General features: G+C 55.0%; 1 protein-coding gene across 3 annotated transcripts in view; it reads left to right on the forward strand.

The window, feature by feature from the left end:
• The first annotated feature begins 1947 nt into the window (after positions 1-1947).
• Positions 1948-21500, forward strand: part of SHANK2 (SH3 and multiple ankyrin repeat domains 2) — a 480960-nt gene continuing 461407 nt past the window's right edge. For all 3 annotated transcript variants that reach the window (XM_025451799.3, XM_035701273.2, XM_049096284.1), the window contains exon 1: positions 1948-2086. The gene's annotated coding sequence lies outside the window, so the exon portion shown is untranslated. The remainder of the gene's footprint in view (positions 2087-21500) is intronic.

Genomic DNA, 21500 nt, shown 5'->3' on the forward strand with positions numbered 1-21500 from the left:
TTTTCTGTTTATTCTTACAGGATGTTTTTACTGGATATAGAATTTTAGACTGATAATTCTTCTCTTTCATTACTCCAGATATATTGTGTGTAGCCTCCAGTTGTTTCCCCAATATACATAAGGTATCATTTTTTACTGTCTGCTTTCAAGATTTTTCTTTGTTATTAGGTTTCAGAAGTTTAATTATGATGTATCTTTGTGTGAATTTCCTTGTTTTATTCCATTTGGGGTTTGTTAAACTTTATGGAATCTGTAGGTTTATGTATCTTGCCAAATTTGGGATGTTTTCAACTGTTAACTTTTTGAGTATTTTTTCAAGTCTGCCCCCCAGCCCCCCTCGGGGATTCTGATGAGGTTATAGGTACACTGGTCCCTGAGGCTCTGTTTAGTTTTTAATATTTAGTCTGCTTTCTCTCTTGTGCAATTTAGATAATTTCTATTGGTCCATCTTCCAAGTCATAGGTTATTTCCATCCCCTCCCTGCTGTTGAGTCCATCCATTGAGCTGCTTGGTTCCTACTGCATTTTTCATTTCTAACATTTTTACCTGGTTCTTTATTTTTTTAAGATTTTATTTATTCACAAGAGACACACAGAGAGAGGCAGAGACATAGGCAGAGGTAGAAGCAGACTCCTTGTGGGGAGCCTGATGCGGGAGTTGATCCCAGGACCCTGGGATCACACCCTGAACCAAAGGCAGATGCTCAACCACTGAGCTACCCAGGCACCCCCTACTTGGTTCTTATTTGCCTCTACTTCTTACTGAGATTTTGTTTGTTTGATGAAACTTTTTTCATCTGTTTCTAGTATATCCATACTTTCTTATTAAAGCTTTCTTATCATAACTGCTTTAAACTCTTTGTCAGGTAACTCTAACATCTTAGTGTCAGCCTGTTGGCTGTCCTTGTCCTGTCTGACTTGTTCTGTTTGACATCTCCCTGGTTCTTGGACCAATGAATGATTTTCAGTGGAAATGTGTACATTTTCACATGCTGCATGACTATGGGTCTTGAACCTCCATTTCAGTTAGTGTTCTCTGACACCGTTCTTGCAGGGGAGGAGGGGTGCTGCTCCATCACTGCCAAGTGGGTATAGAAGTCTAGTTCTCTAGTTGGCCTCTGTTGATATTCCAGTGAGGCTCCTGGTTATTGCTATAGCATTTGGGGCTTCTGCTCCTTATGTGGTCCCCACCAATACCATTTCAGTTGGTGATGCAGAAAAGTCCTGACTCTCCATCAGCAATTTCCTGACCCCAGTGCGGTGGGGTAAGGGAGGGGTGCCTTGCTACTGCCAGGTGGGTGTGGAAACCCAGGCTCCCCTAGGTGCCTGTGCCAATACAGTGGAATGCAAGGAGGATTTATTACTCCCCTTCGGGGAAGAAAATCCCAGCTCCTTACTTTGGCTTATCTGACATCACCCCCATGGGGGTTTGGGGTGCCTATTACAGCTACACAGTCTGGAAGTCTCGGCTCCCTGCTCAGCCTTTGCTGCTGTCAGTCTGAGTGGGTGCCAGTTTATCTGTGTTGTCTGTTCAGTGGTTATCGTCTAAACACATTGTCTCATTAGGCTGCCACTTTCCTGGTCCCTTGGCTAAAGAACAGTCATTCTTGGTTGCCTTTTGTGTGCTTCTACTGGTGTGTATGGGTTTCTGGCTCTTCAGCTAGCTCCACGTCTGGGATAAATAAGGCAAAAACCCAACCCAGAGAGCTGACCACCGTGCCTTTTGTTGGGTCCCCCAGTCCCTTGCCCATCTTCCTCCTTCTCTCCCCCTTCAGAGTCGCATGTTTGTTTTCTGTGCAGCATCCTGGTGTTTTAATTACACTTTGTAGGAAGCATAGGGAAAAGTACACCTACACCATCTTTCTGGAAGCCTAAGTGGAGTGCCCTGGTTTTTAGCTCAGAGATATCAGGAACCACTTGGGGTTTTAACATTCTGCCTCTTGACAGCTTCTGTTTGACCATATCCTGTCTTCTTGTTTTTCCCAGCTCTGGAAGGCCCTCCAGTGTCCGTGCCTTGGCCCACTGGAGCACGGACAGTTCCTGTTCTAAGAAGCTTTTCTACAGGGCCCAGTCCACAAACGCCTCTGGTGAGTTAGCGCATTTTCTCCTTGTCTTTTCACCTGCAAGCCAGTCACGGCTGTCATGGGGTAGACTACCTCACCCCTTCTGCACCATGGCTGGAAGATGGTCAGTGTCTTGCAGCCCAGGCTCCTATTTTTGTGTTAGGATGGGTAGAGGATAAGCGGAGTTGTCCTCAATACTGGGGATACAAAGCCTGCCCCCTGGTCACCAGCTGATGTAACTTTGAGGGGACATAACAGGACCACAGCTTCAGATCCCCGGCTTTGCCTTTTCCTCTCTGCTGTTGAGCCCATGCTAGGCCCAGCCAGTATGGCTGAGTGTTGATGGTGAACGAGGGCAGTGCTATGAGTGTCTCTGCACCATGGACTGGGGGACCCCTTTTGTGCCTGGGGGCAGTGAACAATGGAGGGAATCCCATGATTTGTGTTTCTGCAGAGTCAAGACATGCCCTGAGCTCATTGTGTAGTCCACTGAGGAAGGTGGGAGTCCAAACCCCTTTGGACGAGTTTCTCAAACTTCTCTTTTTCAATTGAGAAGATATTTTAGACATTTTTTTCTGACTATGAACCCCAGTGAAATCTTAATCCTACAAAATGCTGTATATCTGGTCCTTGTGTGTCTTCTACATCTATATCTTTCAGTTAAAAACCCTAAGATCTCTTTGACCCTCTAGGCCCCCCATGGGAAGGCGTGTCCTGGGGATATAGATATGGCAGGCAAGAGCCCAGGGCCAGAGCCCTGCCCCGCTGGTCAGCACCAGCTTTGAGGGTGGGGGTGAGGGTGGACTCTCAGCCCTGCCTGGAATCCAGTCTGACCTTCTCATTCCCCTGTCCAGGCCTTCCACGCTGTTCTCTGCATGCTCTGAGCTGCGTCACCCCTCTCCCCTGGGGGAAGATGGGCGTTCTCCTGGCTTGGGGGTACTGGGGGGCTCCGTGGAGGAACGGGCCAGCCCCAGCTGTCCTGGCTGAGTGGGCAGAACCAGGATTCCCCTCCCTCTCTCTCTCTCGCCGATGCCCGATGCTGTTCCCTTGTTGGGAACCACCTGGCTTTGAACCCTGGCCTGCAAACAGTAGCTGCTCATTCACTGTTCTTGCCTTGGGGAGCATTGGCCTCAGGCCAGCTGAGCTGTGTTGGTTCATGACCAGGGTGAGCATCTTTGAGCTTCAGCTCAAGGCCTTCTTACTTCTGTGTTTCTTTGTGAGAAAAGGACACGTGGCCAGTTGATTGGAGCTCTGGCCCATCACCATTTGGGGTCTGTGATTGTGGGCTGCCCTGTGGACATTTCTCTAGAAAGCCTTTGTCAGGGCCGGACCTTGAGTCTGTTCTTAGGGAACTTCTGTTGGTTCCCTGATGGTGGGGAGCACTTGAAGTCAGAGTATCCGCCCCTGCGATGGTGGTCATTGCCACACAAGGGGAAAGAAGAAGAAGAGTTTGTCGGGGCCCCTCAGGAAGGCTAGGAGTGGATCTGCAGTGACAGTTGGCCATCTCTAGGATATGGGGGTGGCTGTTCACTGAGAGACTAGCCCAAAACGAGCATCCCAGGGCCTCTTGGCTGGAGGAAGGATGGATGGAGGCCCTTATGCCATGGACGAAGAGGGCTTGCCATCACTGGGACACTGCCCTTCTGCGGGTCAGGCTGTGCTGGGTCCCGGACTGGAGGCAGAGCAGGGACAGAATTATCGGTCAGGCTCCTTCCCCCTCACCCCGGCCCCCCTCAGTTGCCCATCCTGCATCCTCCCATCCTGCAGTTCTGCCTCATTGGAAGCCACAAAGGGACCCTGCTCCTTAGTGGTCTTCCGATGGCGTGAGGGCACCTGACGCCCCCCATGCCTGGGCTGCTTGGGCTCAGCAGCATCTGCGTGGAGACATTTATCACCTCATAAATCTACATGGATTCTGGGCTTCAGACTTTTGTCCGTGATCACCTCCTGCCGCCGCGCAGAAAGAACGGGACATTACCCTTGAGTAGCAATTTACTTAGTAGCCAGGATGTCACGTAATTAGTGGCAGAGGGGTTCCACTTCAGAGTGACAATTAATTTACTTTCTATTGCGAATTCTCACAGCCAATTCAAGGCGTTAGTTTATGAATTCAAGGATTTGGTTTGCCTCAAGTGTTCTTTGTTATTGCCTCAAATTATCCTTCCTGCTTGTGGGTGTAATCAGACAACCCCTAGTGATTAATCAGATGGCAGAGAGAGGGTTTCTGATGCTCCAGGTGATCCGTCCTGGGTGGTGAAGCAAGACATCAGGCAAGAATTGCGAGCACGGGGCTGGGGCCAGAGCTCTGTTTTCTGCAGTGATGCTCAAGTGTTTGCTCCAAAACTGGGGGCCTGGGCGTGTGGTTCTGAGTCAGGACTCAGCAACCCCTGGCTCACATGCCAAATCCTGCCCATCATCTGCTTTTGTTAAAATGTTTTTTTTTTTCCTATGGTGGTAAATTACACATAACATAAAATTGACCACTTAGCCGTGTTTAAATGCACAGCTCAGGGGCATTAAGTGGATTCACACTGTTGTGCAGCTGTCCCCATTATCTGTGTCCAGAACTTTCCATCTTTCCAAACAGAAACTCTGTCCCTATGAGACACGAGGCAGTGCCCCCCCCACCCCTCTAGAGCCCCGGACCATCATCCATTCTCCATCTCCCTGGATCTGGTGATTCTAGGGACGCTGTGTGAGTGGAACCCTGCAGTATTTGTCCTTTTGTGACTGGCTTATTTCACTCAGCCTCATGTTCCCAAGTCTGTCTACGCCATGGCAGGTGTGAGCGTGTCCCTCCTTGATCAGGCTGAGTGACTGTCCAGTGTGTGGATGGCCCACATCTTGTCTACCCACTCATCTGTCCGTGGACACATGGGTTGCTTTCTTTCACCTTCTGGCTGCTGTGAATAATGCTACTCAGGGAACTGGTGCACAAATATCTGTTCAGGTCCCTGCTTTGCACCTGGAAGTGGACTGGCCGGGTCACAGGGTACTCTGCTTCACTTTAGAGGATCCGCCAACCTGCTTTCCAGGGCAGCTGTACCCTTGTACACCCTTGTACAGAAGCAATACACAAGGCTTCCAGTTTCTGCAAATCCTCTCCAGCATGTTTCTTGTCTTTTTACTAATAGTCATCGTAGCAGGTGTGAAGTGGTATGTCACTGTAGGTTATTTTATTTTATTATTTTATTTATTCATGAGAGACACAGAGAGAGAGGCAGAGACATAGGCAGAGGAAGAAGCAGGCTCCTCACAGGGAGCCTGATGTGAGACTCCATCCTTGACCCCAGGATCACGCCCTGAGCCAAAGGCAGATGCTCAACTGCTGAGCCACCCAGGTGTCCCTCACTGTGGTTTGATTTGCGTTTCCCTGATGACTTGTGATGCTGGGCATCTGTTTCTGGGCTTATTCTCCATCTGTATATCCTTGGAGAAATAGCCATTCAAGTCCTTTGCCCATTTTTGAATTGGGTTGTTTGATTTTTGTTATTAAGTTATAGGAAGTCTTTATGTATGATGGCTATTAATCCCTTGCCGGGTGTGTGATTTGCAAATCTTTTCTCACAGTCTCCAGGTTGCCTTTTGTAAATAAAGTTTTTGGGATTTTTTTTTTTTTAGATTTTTAAAAAATGTATTTATTCATTAGAGACACACGGAGAGAGGCAGAAACATACGTGGAGGGAGAAGCAGGCCCAATGTGGAACCTGATCCCAGGACCCTGGAATCACACCCTGAGCCAAAGGCAGACGTTCAACCACTGAGCCACCCGGGTGCTCCTGTAAATGAAGTTTTATTGTCACACAGCCACATCCATTCCCTTGAATGCTGTCTCGGGCTGCTTTCACCTTCCAGCAGCATCCTTGATGTGACAGACCAGGTGGTCTGCAGAGGTGAAAATACATCCTCTCTGGCTCTTTACAGAAACATTTGCCAGCCCTGTTCTAAATGATCTGAGCACATGAGTGCTGAGAACCTGCAGTGTGTCTCTGATGGCATCCTGTGACAAGCTCACTCTCCACAAATCCCAGGGGCATGGGTGCCCAGCATGGTGGCATCTGGTGGCCTCCTGGTCTGAAGCCCACAGGGGCTTGGTTAAGTTACATGGCTTTCTTTCATCTGTGGAGTGCTGACACTAGACTGGGGGGCTCCATCTTGCTGGGATGCTGGGCAGGGAGGCGTTTAGGCCCATGTCCACTGGTGCTGGAAGAACCAGGTTCATGATGCAGGGCTGGGTTGGTGGTAGGGCAGAGTTGGTTCAAGGCTTTCCTCCCTGTTAGCTGTTTGTCTTCTCTGTAACGTATCTCTGCTCACAGGGTCAATGGCTCTTCACATGACTCTTAGTCATCAAGCGGTCTTGGAGGTCAGGGAGCTCAGGAGCAGTGGTGCCTTGTGCTGGGCAGAGCAGCACTTCCTGAATAGGAGGCAGACCCTGCGGCCACCCACTCATCTCTGGGCACTGTGGATTCAATCCAGAAAATTTAGGAAATAGCTTTATTGAGATAGAATTCACCTACCATATGGTTCCCTTTTTAAAAAAGACTTTATTTATTTATTTATTTATTTATTATTTATTATTTATTTATTTATTTATTATTTATTTATTTATCAGAGAGCAAGAACACAAGCAGAGCAGCAGGCAGAGGGAGAGGGAGAAGCAGGCTCCCCACTGAGCGGGGAGCCCAATGTGGAGACTCGATCCCAGGACCCTGAGATCATGAACTGAGCCGAAGGCAGATGCTCAAACACTGAGCCACCCAGGTGCCCCCAGTTCCTCTGTTCAAACAGAATACCATTCAGTTCTTTTAGTGTATTTGTGGAGTTCTGCAGTCGTCACCAAAACCAACTTTAAAATGCGTTCATCACCCTGACCCCCCACCCCCCTTCCCTCTGCAGCCCATTGGCAGTCACCCCCCTCCCCTGTCCCTAGCAGCCAGCAGTCTGGAGAGAAGGAGGGAATATCCCTTCCGGACATTTCACCTACGTGCAGTTGCACACTGCGTGGCCTTCTGTGTCTTCACAGTCGTCCACGTTGTAGCAGGTGTCATGGCTTTGTTTCTGTTTCTCGTTGATGGATGGACCTCACGTTCCGCATCTGCTCATCAGCTATTCTTGCTAAAAAGGCCATGATGCATCAGGCTGCTCGTACGGGCCTCACATGGATGTATGTTTTCATTTCTTCCGAGGCCATACCTAGGAAAGCTTTGCCGCGTCACGAGGCAGCTCTGGGTTTAACCTTTCAAGAAGCCTCCAGACCGTTCTCCCAAGTGGGAAAACCCTTTCGCCTTCTAGGCACCATCATGCGAGGGCTCCTCTTTCTCCCCATCCCTGCCAGCGCCTGTTACTGGCTGCCTCTGGTGGGTCCCTGCTGGCCTGCTGGGGGCATGGTGGTGTCTCCCGGTGGTTTCGCAGCGTGCATTTTGATGATAAGCCACGTGTCCCCGGTGGCCTTGGCATGGGTGGGGCAGTCTCCCTCTGGGTCTGTAAGCACCCCTCCACCCTGGAGATGCCAAAACAGAAGATACAGAAAATGAAAAACATGTTGCCAGAAAGGGAAGATCACACCTGCTTAAGATGAGCAGAGGGCTCCCTAAGTGCCCCTGCTAGCCCTTTACCCCCATTGGTGGCCTGTCGTGGGGATGTCCAGACAGGATTCTGAGACTCTCCCATTTCAGAAACGCTGTTTGGGTCTGATGCCCCAAATGGCCCACATGATGATCAAGTACTCCACGGCAAAGAGCCAGCGCTTTCCTTTGTTCGCGTAGTGTAGACATCTCGGCTTAACTGGCAGGTGGCCCCCCTCCTTGGTCCCTAGATCCTGCCTTGGGGATTAACCTGATGGACGAGTGACGTGTATCTGCAAACCTAAGGATGTTCAACTTGTCGCAATTTAAGAGAGTGAAAAATTGGAACAAACTATGATTTCCAGAAAAGAGGAATATGGGGACTAAGGGAATCTTGGTGTCGTAATGGAACAAAACTGAAACGTCATTAGAAATGAACAGTTGGGGCAGCCCGGGTGGCTCAGCAGTTTAGTGCAGCATTCGGCCCGGGGTGTGATCCTGGAGACCCGGGATCGAGTCCCACGTCGGGCTCCCTGCGTAGAGCCTGCTTCTCCCTCTGCCTGGGTCTCTGCCTCTCTCTCTCTCTCTCATGAATAAATAAAATCTCAAAAAAAATTAAAAAAAGAAATGAACAGTTGTGCAGACCACCTGGCAGCTCTGGCGGCAGGTGATGACCAGCAAGGACAGGTGATGACCAGCAAGCACTCGGAACAGAAGCTGTAGTGTGTGTGTGGGGGGGATTCACCCGAGCGAGCAGGAGGGAGCGGGGCCAGGCAGCCTTTGATGAGTGAGTGAGAGCAGGGGAGGCCCCTTCACTATTCCTCCTGCCCCCCTCCCCCCTGCCCACAACCAGGCCTTCCTTGGCTGGCACTTGCAGGGGACCCCAGAAGCCCTGGTGCTGGGTAGACCCAGAGGTTCGGTGCAGAGACCAGGGGGGCCTGTGTTCCTATCCACAGTGAGGGGAGCCCCAGGGCCACCTTTGGGACACCCCTCCACGGTAGAACTCTTAAGGGCCAGCTTTTCTCCTTTTCCTTCTGCTCCTATTATGAGTTTCCAGAGATTTGCAGCTGGGGGGCCCTTGGGCTTGGAGCGGGGCCATGGGGGATGCTGACTGGGAGGCCAGCCTAGTGCCACCCCAGGGGGCACTGGGGAGGAATTGGCTGTGCACTGTGAGGTTGTGGGGCTGTGTGCACACATGGCAGCTCCATCTACAAGGCAGGGGCGATGCTGTGCCTGGGCTGCTGGCAGAGGGGTTTCCGCCAGTCCCTCTGCATCTGAGCCCCAGAGAGCAGGCCAGCTTGCCGTGGGCGGGGAGCCTGGCTCTGCTGGGGGCAGTGACGGGATGGATGTCTGCTGTGTCATCATGCACTTTGCACAGTGAAGGAAAGCACGCCAGCTTGTCGCCTCTCCATCCCAGAGCCTCGGGGTCTGTGGTCCTTAGATAAACGGGGAGGGGAGTGTGACTGTCCCCTCCCTAGATTCATGTCCCCTCTGGGCTTGTGTAAAGGAGGTGACCCTCAGTTACTGTGGTTCCCCCAGAGCCCAGGAACCACCAGAAGAAGCCAGAGGTGACCGTGTGGGGGGGTCGAAAGTGCCTCCCAGACCTATCAGGTCCCAGCCCCAGGGACCTGGGCTATGACTTTATCCAGTGAAGTTTTTGCAGGTGTGATTAAGTTCAGGCTGTGTGAGATTACCCCGGATTGTCTCATTGGGCCGCTAATGAAACCATCACAGGAGGGAGGCATAGAGGAGAGGAGGAGCCCTGTGGTGCAGAAGGCAGAGATGGAGGGACGCCTGGCCCCCCAGGAGCTGCAGGAGATGAGATGGGAAGGGCCCTCCCGTTGAGCCTGTGGAGGGAGTGGGCTGAGGACACAGGGCCCAGCAGGTGCAAGCTGCTCCCCACACCGCGGCCCGGGCACCACCGAGGGCAGTGAGCGTCTCTGTCCTCTCAGCACCGCCTGCCCCGGACGTGCTGGCTCCTGTCTCCATGCCAGGGCCGGACCCTCCCCCCGAAATGCCCCAGAGCATTCCATGCATTTGAAGATTCCTTCCACAGACATGAGGCACGCCAGCGCTGCCGCCTCTGGAGCAAGATGCTCCTCACCGCTGCCTCCTCCTGCCTTCTGTGTTCCTGCCACAGCTGCTCTCCCGTTGTCTGCCTCGGCTCAGCCGCCCCGGCTCTGCACTCCTGGACCCTCACGTGTGAGCCCAGTGGGGCACGTCGTAGCCCCCTCCCTGTCCTGACACGGCGATGGGTGGTTCTCACTACAGCAGGCGGCGAGGGGGCAGGAGGCGGTGGGACACTCATGAGGGTGTCCTCGGGTGCGTCCCACGTCCCCGATGGTTCCGTCCCCGACCCTGGGCTTTGCCCCTGCTCTCTCCACACCCCCGCCGTGTTCCCACGTCCCATGATGTGGGGGATCTCCCGTCCCACCCCACATTGTGAAGCACCGTGGCTGCCGCGCTCCCTGGGCCTGCTGTGGGTCACAGCTGCAGCCCAGGGCATCGAGGCTGTCGTGGGAACAAGGCCACCATCCCCTGGCTTTCCCTCCGGGACCTCCCCTCGCCCCCTCCCGCTGGTTCAGACTTGGTTACCAGTGAGGCCTGGGGAGGGAAAGAAACCTCTCCAGCCCCGTCGGAGTGGGGACCCCGGGGACCCAGGGAGCAGGGGCTGGTGTCTCCATCAGGGAGGCTGCCTGCTTCCACAGTTGGCTGGGTCATTCTGGAGATTGGGGAAGCCCCGTGAGGACTGGGTTTACGAGGTCCGGGGACAGGGCTGGCGTCCACCGTGCTCCTCGTGTGGCTCCCCCTGGTCATCCCAGCCAAGGACCCACCGCGTCGCCATCTCCCAACAGTACCGGCCTGTCCGTGCCCAGTCGGCGTGTCTGCCGTGTTCTCCGCGGCCCCTGCAGACGGCCCCCAGGCCGCGCACCTGCTCCTCCCCAGGGACGGAGACGACGGGAGGAAGAACTAGATCAGTTTCTCCAGAAAGGCGTTCTTCGTCCCAGGAGATGGGCTGTGTCATTTCACTCTGACCGCAGACCTGACCTGAGGACCAAGAATTCTTGGAGATTCTAAGACTGTGCCCACAAGAAATCCATTTCAGGGTGCTTGGTGGGCTCAGTCAGTGAAGCATCTGCCTTCAGCTCAGGTCATGATCTCGGGGTCCTGGGATCAAGTCTGGCGTCAGGCTCCCTGCTCAGTGTGGAGTCTGCTTCTCCCTCTCCGTTCACTCCTCCCCTTGCCCGTGTGCACATTCTCTCTCTCTCTCAAATAAATAAATAAAATCTTTAAAAAAAATCTATCTCAGTAGGGATCTGTCTTCTTAGCCTGCTTCCCACACGATCCTGCTGTGGGCCATGCTGGTAGAACCCCACTTTAACCCTTACAGGGTTAAAAGACCTTAAGACCAACCACTGGGACAAGGAGCATTTTTATAGTTACCTGTGGTACCTATCCCTGAGCTTCCTGGAAGCCAGGGTGAAAAGGGAAAGTTGAGATACCAGAAGTCAGTTGTCTGCTATTACTTCATCCAGAGAGCAGACTTTCTTTGGCATTCCAGCCTAAGGAATGTTTTTCATGTGACATGGTGTTTTCAGTTGGGGTTTTGAAGAAAAACAAAACCAAAAAGAATATGGTTTTCAAGTATTGTCTGGCCTCAGTGAAAGCTGAGGATGTAACAGAAGCAGCTTTGAGGTGGACACGAGCAGTGATGGCTCAGGTGTGTTGGCTCCTTAACATTTTGGAGGGATTCAGAACCGGGGGCAGAGGGACCGTTGGGCAAGCACAAAGCTTTCCTCAACAGTGGGTTGAAGAAGAGGGAGAATCGATTTGAGCACCTCCTGTGTGACTCCGTTTCTGTGAAATGTCCCAGCTGGCAGGTGTCTGGGACAGGAGTGCCAGGGGTCCTGGAGAGGCCACCCGGCCTGTGTTGTCTGGGAGCTTTTACTGCGAGCCAGGGGTAGGGAAGCTTCTAGGGCTGCAGTGACCCTGGGGGAGCGGGGCAGGGGGCGGCCTGCCAGCAGACTCCCAGGGTCATATGACCCAGGCTCCCCCGGGCAGGGGAGGAAAGAGCAGCCGGCCGCCGTCTCTGCTGCCAGAGATGTGGCTGCTGCCTCAGAGAGCTTCTCTGGAGCTGGGAGGGTCCGGGTGCGCACGTGGAATGTGGTTCCTCTGGAAGGAAGTGGGGGGTCAGTAACTGGGTGCAGTTATGACCTGGTCTCCTGTGTGAGGCTGATTTCCTGAGCTCGGAGATGCAGCCTGCCGGTGAGGAGGAAGTCAGGTGAGGCTGCAAGTAAATGAAGTAATATTCCTGTGAATATGAATGTATGAGTGTCTTTCAGACGAGAAGAGCCGTGCAGCCAAACCCGGGATTTTTTCCCCGGGGGGTGACACTGGGTGTTAAGCAAGGATTATCAAGGGCGGATTTACAGAATGGCCTGGGACACCCTTAGGCCCGGGGCCTTGGAAGTTACCCAAGCCAGCTGGTGTTCACATTTGGGGATCGTAGACTCACCCGAGGATCTGCGGAGTCTTTGTGAGAAGGTGTCTAAACAGGCGCCCGTGATCAGCGACGGTGTTTGGCGGGTTACTGCCCACCCGTGGGCTCTGATGCCGGGATGGGGGTGCCCCCAGTGTGTCTCCCTGAGCAGCTGGAGGCTGCGGCTCTGTGGGGGGACCCCAAGTAAGAACCTCGCATCCAGAGCATTTGCTGCCCAAGAGCCCCAGGGACACACCCAGGCGGGTGAGTGGATGCTGGGCTGGAACTGGTGACTGTCCTGCCATGGAAAGAGGGAGCTGCTGTGACTTCATAGCTCCCAGGGGAGTTTGGGAATTCCAGGAATTGTGCGTCCTAGGGTTGAGGCACTGGGTGTGTGTGTACCCCCAAACACGCTCTCCCTGAGGGGGCCCCGTGACCTGGTAAAGGCCGGGCATACAGGAGGGGCCACGTGACGTGGGAGGCCTGACATATGCCACGCTTTGGGTGTCCGAGCCTGAGCACCCTCTCCAGGGTCATTGCAGAGCAAATCGGCGTCTGGGTCAGCCGGGCACACAGCTCGGGGCACCTGTGCCTCCTGTTGGGTATGTCAGCCATGTGTCCTGATTGGCCTGGCTGGAGGCCCCCCTGCACTGCCCTGTGGCTTCTGGGTGAGAACATCCTTTGGTAGCACCCCCACGCCCCACCCCACGCCCCACGGCTCCGTGTACTTTACCCCCGCCTGTGGGGACCACCCTCGTGCCCCGGGGATGGGCTTGGCGTCCGGGCTCCACCCCGTGGCCAGGGCTCCTAAGCAGCGTCCCCCCAGCACTGGGTGACGTGCAGACGCTCGGCCCCCGACGGCAAGTCTTACATGAAGCTTGGAGGTTTCAATTCGAAGGCCAGGCCGCGTTGTGTGTTGTCCTCCCCGCCGACAGTGGCCGAGTGCCCTCCGGTTAGGGATGGTGCCGATGGTACATCTCGCTTCCTAAAATCTCTCTCCCTGGGGACATAAAACGTCTGGCATCCCGAATGCATGATGAGCTTTCTTTTCCATAATCTCTGGCCCGGGATATGCCAAGATGTAGTAGGCTCTTGTCTGGACTGTAGGGGGTGTGCACGTGTGCCCCCCGGGCTCTGGCTCTTCCACATCATCACGTCTGGGGTTCCTGCTGGCGTCTTACGAGCCCCCCACCAGACACCCTCGGCCCCTCTGCTGTGTTGGTCGCGCTGTCCCCAGAGCTCCTTCACGGCGGGCTGTGTGCTGCCGGCTGCGATGCCCGAGGCACCTGCCCAGGACTCTGCAGGGGGGAGGTGGGGGCATGCATGGGCAGGCCCTGCCTGGCAGCTGGACGTGCCCTGGGATTTGGAAAGCAGCCCTGGGGTAGGCTTTACAGGGGATTGGAGGGGTCCCCCTCCTGTCCTTGCACTTGAGCCTCTCCCGGGCCATCTCCACGTCCTCTCTGCTCTCACCTCTTCTGGGGGCTCCCTCCTTCCCTGACGGCTATTTCCCGCTTCCCGGCACGTCTCACTGCCCCCCAGCAACAGCCGCTTCAAGCCCTGGTCCTGTCCAGGGCTCTGGCTCCCAGAGAGGTGCCACCTTGAGGATTAGCCAGAGCTGTTTGGGTTTGGGAGCCAGGGATGAGCAGCACCTGGCTTGGGAGGAATCAGGCCCATGGGGTCTGGGGCAGCTGGTCCGGGCCGCTGGGATGGTCCTTTTCTGCAGTGTTCAGTTTGGTGGAATCCATACTGTCCTGCTTTTGCTTCCTCCCTCCTTCCTCCCTGTGGTGTTGTTGTTGTTGTTTTGTAATCATTACAAACTTACCATGCGCCTAGGTAGTGAGCTGGTCCCCAGGAAGCGCAGGGAGGGGAGTGTGGAGTGTCCCTGTGGTTCCACACCTGGGCCCAGGAAAGTAATGCAGTTTGCCTGTTGGTCATAAGCCCGGCCAGGGATGAGAGGATCAGCTGCGGGCTCCCACCTTCTCTGAATATTTCTGCTCCTTCCCCCTTTTCTGTTTATTTCTCCCACCTGAGTGGCCATTCCACCCACGTGCACGTCCGTTTGCCTTCCATGCGAATCCTCCCTGGGTGTTTGTAGAGAAGGCAGTTAGCTAACAAGCGCGCTGAATGCTCCTGGAATGGATTCAGTCATGTTTAATTAGACACACAGGAGAACCCAGCCAGCACCATGTGGAGATGTGGTTCAGGTCCATCAGGTGTTTCTTCTGAGTGCACCTGTCTGCAGCCGTGTCTTTTTTTTTTTTTTCAAGATTTTTGTTTATTCATGAGAGACACAGAGAGAGAGGCAGAGACACAGGCAGAGGGAGAAGCAGGCTCCATCCTAGGACCCCGGGATCACGCCCTGAGCCGAAGGCAGATGCTCAACCACTGAGCTACTCAGGTGTGCCTGCAGCGATGTCTTTCAAACAGGATCGGAATTATAGGGACATAGGAGAATCTGAATGCACCAGCGGGGTTTAAGGAAAGCACAGAAGACTGCACAGGCAGGTCCCTCCGCACCTCCCACCTCTAGCAGGAGTGGCCCACGCTGGTTTGGAGAGCCCATCGGTTCCTTGCCCCTCTTGTGTTTGTGGAGCTCGTACATGAGGAGACACGGAGAGTCCTAAATGGGCCGGCTCGGGGCACGAGGACAGAAGTCAGATGTGGGTCCCCCAGGATGGGGCTTGGGGCTGGTGAGACCCTCGTGCTGGCGGGAGCTGCTCCCCAGCCGCCGGCCAGCTGAGGGATGGCCGTCCCTTGTCCAAAATTCCAGGCATACGTAGGGGTGACCCAGTGGGTTGGGGGGGCAGCATTGGCAGACCTGCCCCTTTCTGGACCTTTCCTCCTGCTGGAATGCAGACATCATCCAAAGGTTTCCCACTGCTGTTTCAGGAACCCGTGGACATCTGACAGGTGTCAGATGGGTTCTCCTTAAATTTAATCCCAGCAAGCAGGTATGAGAGGACCTGGTGGGAGAATTCTGTCCTAGAGGTGCAGGCCAGGCCCTCCCCAGTGGGATGGTCACCCCAGGGCCAGGGCACTGTGAGGACGCTGTGGCCGAGCTCTCCTTCTCGCCTCCCACAGGTCCATGCCACCTTTGCTGGGTCCCAGGATGGAGTAAAAAGGCTGGAAGTCAGAGACTCTGGGAGGAATGTGAGCCATGGCTGGGGCCATGACGAGGGCCAAGTCCAGGGAGGGCTGGTTTGTCCCCAGTGGGGGCCAGGGAGGCTAACCTGGAGACGCCTGGGTCAGCATCCTCTGACAGGCTGTGATTGTGGAATCCAGACGGCCCACGGCTGGGGTCCCAGCCAGGGTCTGGAAGATGAGGTGAGAGCCTGTAGGATGGGCTGCACCAGTGAGAGGCCAGGACCTGGGATGCTTCCACCTGCACCTGGCACAGCCTCCGGGTTCCCGGTGGGCATGTGGCCTCCTGGAGCAGGATTGCCAAGAGCCCTGGGGACACTGGGCCTTCCTTTCTCTGGCATCTTCCTTTTGCACCTCACTGGGCCTCCCTTCATGGGAAAGGGAGCAGAGTGGGGTGCAGACATGAGGCTGGCTGTCTCCTGTGCCCTTAGCTCTGTGCTCAGAGGGACGGGGTCTCATGCCCTCAGCCCGGGGTCCAGGCGATCATCCTCTACCTGGCATCCCCGTCAGCATCCCGTGGATGGGCCAGTGGGGAGGTGGTGTTTCTAGGGCATCTGCCTCCAGCCCCCTTCCCAGGACCCTGGGCTGCATGGCTCTGTAGGTGGTAACGTGAAGCACACCCTCGGCCTCTCCTCTGTAAGTCTGATCTGGCTTAAGTGGGAGCCATCTCGAAAGGAGATCATGGCCCAGGGGAGGCCTCGGGAGTCCTGCTGTCTCCCAGCAGTGCAGGGGCGGCTGGCCCAGGATGGATGCGGGGCGTCTGTGCGAAGTACCCCGGCCTCTGCTGTCCTGCTGCAGCTGCTTCTGCCGTGGGGAGGAGAGACCTCTGTGCCTCGCCACCTGGGAATTTGTGGGGACTCAGGTCCTCTCCCTGCACAGCCTCGCCTCGCAGCTGTCTGGGCTGCCCAGGTGGGACACGCACCGGATCCTGTTACCTGCCTGCGGGATTCCTCCTGCAGGAGCGGCCTCTGTTCCAGGAGAAGTTGCCTGCGCTTGGCCCTGGTCCTCTGGTCACCCTGGTAGCAGATGTCCCTGGGATCAGCTCCGTGCTGTTTGTTTGGACTTAACATTTTTGACAGCTTTGAAAAGCAACTTGTATTCTTATAAATTAATCCAGCCCTTAGTTTCGTCACTCTTGCCATGAAGTCTGCTCCTCAGATTTACGTTACGGCCGCGGACAGGACAGTTGCGTTCAGGGTCCCCAAGATTGCCCTTGGGATCGTCGAGTCTCTAGAAGGTGCCATGGAACTCAGTGACGGTTCACACAGCAGAAGAATCTAGATTCAAATTGGCAGAGGTGCACGGCCGTCCAGGAGAGACCAGGCGCCAGCGTCCAGCTGTCCGGGTAGGGTCTAATGGACGGTATATGATTTTTCTAGCAGCCAGGTGTGACAAGGCGTGTGAACTGTTGCCACCTGGGGAGGCTCACTGGAGCCTCGAGCCCAGGATTTTATTGGGGGGTGGTCACCCAGGCAGAGCTGACCTCGGCGTCCAGCCCCTCCAGAGGTTACACTGATGTCACGTGGGCTGAGACCCCCCAACCACAAATCACACTGTTGGCATAAGCGATGTGATGTGGCCCAAGGCCTCGCGTGAGCAAAGACGCTGTATGGGCAGATCATTCCCAGGAGCCAGGCAGGGGCTTGGCTGTCATTGGGATGGGCCGGGTTTGGTCAGCTCAGGCCAGCCGAGTTAGCCCGCCACTGCTCCCCAGCCTGCAAGGGCCCGAGTGCCTCGTCCACGCCATGCGGGACCACGTCCTGGTGCTACCACGTATCAACTCCTCAGTTTAGGTGGTTTGTATTTCTCTTTGAGGCTCTCTTTCCTCGTTGGTGACGCAGGGCTGGCCTCGGTCCCTGCCTGGCAGGGTCTTGGGAGGTTGGCTTATTAGCAGGCGCCGAGCTCTGACTCCTGGAGGTTTGCTGTCTCGTCGCCGTTCCCCGCAGACAGTTGGGTTTGCCTTCATGGACACTCTGCCCACGCACACCTGCTGCCCCGTTACCCTCATTATCTGGAGTCACCAGTGTGGGAGGAAGGGTCCCTGGTGTGTCCGCCTGGTGCTGGTGGGAATGGGAGTCCTGTTTCCTCTGTCCTCACCCTAATCCCTTCCCAAGGTTTTTCTTGAAGAGCAGATGTGGCCTCCTCCTCGTCCCAGCACGGAGCCCAGGGAGGGCTTTGGCCCGCAGACTCGGGCGCTGAGTGGGGAGTCCCTAAGGGAGAGCCCAGGGGCTAGTCCTCTTTGGATTTAGTTTCTTATTTTGGAACGCACACACCACCTCCTTGAGGGTCTCCTACCAGCTCGTGCCGTGGGGGCCCAGGCTCCCCTCATGACCTGCTCAATCCAGGGGCTGGTGGGTCCAGGAGGCCCTGGCCATGTCCCGGTCCCCATGGAGACCTGAAAGAATCACTCAGCGGGATGGGAAGGAGCCCCATCGGAGCTCTTGGGGTGACAAGTACCAGCCCTGAACACTCCACGGAGCAGATGTCGCAAAGTACAAAGGATTCCTTCCAAGGAGTCAGGGAGGACTGATTGTATCTTGAGGAGAGGTCCAGACACATGAGCACCATGCAGGGCCTGGGTGGGGTCTGGGTGGGGTCTGGGTGGGGGCATGACCAGCCCTCCCTTTCTGTTGTTACTTAAACCCAGGAGCTGGGCTCTTTGTTGGCCTTTTCCTGCAGAGACACATTGCCGCCACTCTCCTGCGTCCCCACCATCCGCTTAGACAGAGGTCCCTGGAACAGAGAGTGATCTGCGCCTCCTCAGTCTGTGATTTCTCCACTGACAGCCTGCGACGGCCAGGAGGCAGTTGGCAAGAGCCAGGGTGATTTGGATGAGGGACAAAGCATTTGGTCTGGGGCCATGGAGACCATTTAGTACAAAACGTCTGATGTGGCCGTTGGCCGTTTAAAAGCAAAGTGATTAATAACTCACTGATCCCATCCTCTGCAAGCAAGATGTTCCCCGAGCCCCGCAGGAGGGGGGCAGTGATGTCACATACCATGTTCACGGGCCCAGGGACCCGCGCCAGGCCCGACTGATTCCAGAGGCCGCCCCCACCCTGGGCCGCTGCTTGCTGCTCCCGTAGCCGTGGTCAGGCAACCAGATAAACCAGTGCTTGTATAAATAATCCTAATTGTGGGCCTGTCCTATAACTCAGGGCTCCTACTCCCTTCCTAGAAGTCCCACTGAAATGTGGCGTTGGCAGAAGGCACTCGGCAGCTTCCAGAAGGTTCCTCAGTCCAGGGTGGCTGGAAAGAGTTTTGAGTTGCAGCCCCAGCCCACCCCCAAATTCATTTCTACCCGTCAGGCGATAACTCTTTCCTTTGGACTCCAGGGCTTTTCCCCAGGCTGTTTCTTATCTGCAGAACAGGGGTGGTCACTGGGCTTTCAGTAAAGCTGTGAGGTGTGCGTGCTTGGAGCATGGGGTGGGGGGGACACACGCCGCTCCTTCCGGGACCATGACTTCATGCACGTGGTGCTTCCTTCTGCGTGGTCTCAGCGTGCCATGGTCTCGTGGGTGTCCTGCGGCTGGTGCTGGAAAGGGAGGTGTGGGGAAGAGTAATAACACCTGCGAGTCTACAGGCTGTCCTCGCGAAGATCTGGGAACTGACTTTAATCTTGATAGAAATGCTTAAGGACCATTTGTTTTCTTCAAAGCTGTTAGGGTCGTGCCTTTCTGTGGGGTGGCTCTCGGCAGGGATCTTGGTCTTGCCCACTGATGACGTGTCCTCAGGGCCTGTAATGGGCCTGTCCACCTCTTAGATGCTCAGCACATATTTGTTAAGAGAGGGGCGATCGAAACATTGGGCACAGATTCACCTCTATATCTGAAAGAAAGATCTAAAAAAATAAAAAATAGAGTAGTTGAGCCACAATGCCCCTGGGTGGTCTGGCGGAGGGTGGGTGCGTGTGAGCACAGGGTGGGCGTCCTGAGTAAAGCACATGTGACGGCGGATGAGGGACAGCCACTGTCCATGGCGACGCGGGTGGCTAATGCCTGTCTGGCCTGGGGAAGGCAGTCAGTCTGGCAGCTCCTCAGGGCTCAGTGTGGAGCCACCACAGGACCCGGCAGGCCCACTCCTAGGCCTGCACCCACGAGAAGGAAAGCAGGGTCACATAGGTACATCAGGAAGAATTGAGTACACATGTATGTGAATGCTCATGGCATTATTCACAATAGCCCCAAAGTGGAAATAACCCAAATGGGCATCAAGAGGTGAGTGGATTGGGGCGCCTGGGTGGCTCAGTTGGTGGAGGGTTCGATGCTTGATTTCAGTTCAGGTCATGATCTCAGGGTTGTGTGATCGAGCCCCGCATTGGGATCTGCACTCAGCAGGGAATCTGATTCTCCCTCTCCCTCTACCCCTCCCCTCCTCAAATACAGAAATAAGTCTTTAAAAAAAAAAAAGAGAGATTAATGGATGGACAGATGTGGTCCATCCATCCGAAGAAGTATCATCCACACATTAGAAGGGATAAAGTACTGTCACCTGCTACAACGTGAGTGAATCTCAGAAACAGAGGCCAAGTGAGAGAAGCCAGACGCAGAAGGTCACACGTGGCATGAAACGAAGTGCACACGTTACGTGGGGTGCACAGCATAGGCGGCCCATACGGACAACAGCCAGTGGGCGCCATGGGGTGGAGGGGTTGGGGGAGGAGGCAGGAATGGGCAGTGACTGCTGGGGTTTCCCTTTGAGGGGATGTAGTGGTCTGCGGTTAGGAGGTGCTGGTGGCTGCACAGCACAGCTAGAAACCACTGAGCTATACATTTGAAAAACCCACAAACATCAAATGCCACTGCACACCCATGAGAATGGCCAACATCCGGGTCACCGAGGTGCAGTGCTGGGCGGCAGCAGGACGTCTGGCTCCCTGTGGCCAGGCGCGCAGGACGAGGCAGCCTTCCTGGAGGATCCCACGGCCACACCCCATGGTATTTGCCCACAGGAATTGAGAACCTATGTCCACATGAAAACCCGCACACGGAGGTTTATAGCAGCTTTCTTCACAGTTGGCAAAACTTGGTGGCTGCCGGGATGTCCTTCGGCAGGTGGATGGATAAACAAGCTGTGGGACACGCAGATAATGGGATGGCGTTCCGCACTAAAACAGAATGAGCTGTGAAGCCTTGAAAAGTCACAAAGGGAACGTGGGTGAGTTCTACTGAGTGAGAGATGCCAGTCTGGAAAGGCCACGCGCTCTGTGATGTTCTGGAAAAGGCAACGTCAGTGATTGCCAGGGTTTGGAGGTGGGGAGGGATAGGACAGGAGGAGCACGGAGGGTTTTAGGGCAGGGACCCCCGCTCCGCGTGATGACAGGACAGACAGCACCGAGAGTGACCCCTGCTGTCACCTGTGACCCTGGGTGACCACAACGCGTCATGTAGGCTCATTAGTTGTAAACAGATATCCCCTTCTGGTGGGGGTGCTGATAGTGGGGAGGCCGTGCCTATGGGGGGCAGGGGCATGTCAGCCTTCTCCTCAGTTTTGCTGTGATTCTAAAATCACAACAAATTTTTTTTGTGATTCAGAAAAAATAGTCCGAAAAAACAGACCCACACACAAGAGTGCAAAGCCGGGCCTTTAGAAAGAATAATCTGTTTCAGAGTGAATTGTGTCTCTCTGCCAGGGGCTTTCCTGCCTGGCAGCCCCGGGTCTGCTCGTCCTGGGCAGGGCACGCTGTCTCTGCCAGCCACAGGTGACATGTGTCTACTTCCTGGGCCCCTGGTGACCGACGTGCCCATAGACACGGGGGGCTGGCGCTCAGGGCAGTGGGCAGATGGTCACGTCTGTCCTCTCCCACTAGGGCAGGCTGCGACTCGGGGACTGAATTTTCTACCAAAGGCCTTGAGAGCCAGGTCACCTTTTGCTGCCTCCCTGCGTCCGTGAAGTGCCTCTCTTGGGGCGTGGCTGAGGAAGGAGATGGCCGTGACCTGCTGTCATGGTGGTGGGGGACCCGCGCAGCCTGCTGCTGTCCTTGTGGTCCCATCACATCTGGGGACCCATCTGGGGTCTGGGCTCCAGGCTTCCCGCCTGTATGCAGGGAGCTGCTTTTACATGGTGACACCGACGCACTTCTAAGTCTTGTGATTTCCGACCTGCAGGTTTGCACCAGCCTTTACGTGGCTTGGAGCCTGACTTCTGTTGTGTTTGTGTTTCAACCAGAAACACGGGGCGGAGACGTCGTCTGATTTAATGGTACGGATGCTGCAAAGTGAGAATCAAAGCTCCACGTGACAGGTGCGGGGGC

Source organism: Canis lupus, chromosome 18 (genome assembly GCF_003254725.2).
Source record: "Canis lupus dingo isolate Sandy chromosome 18, ASM325472v2, whole genome shotgun sequence".
NCBI classification, from domain to species: Eukaryota; Metazoa; Chordata; class Mammalia; order Carnivora; family Canidae; genus Canis; species Canis lupus.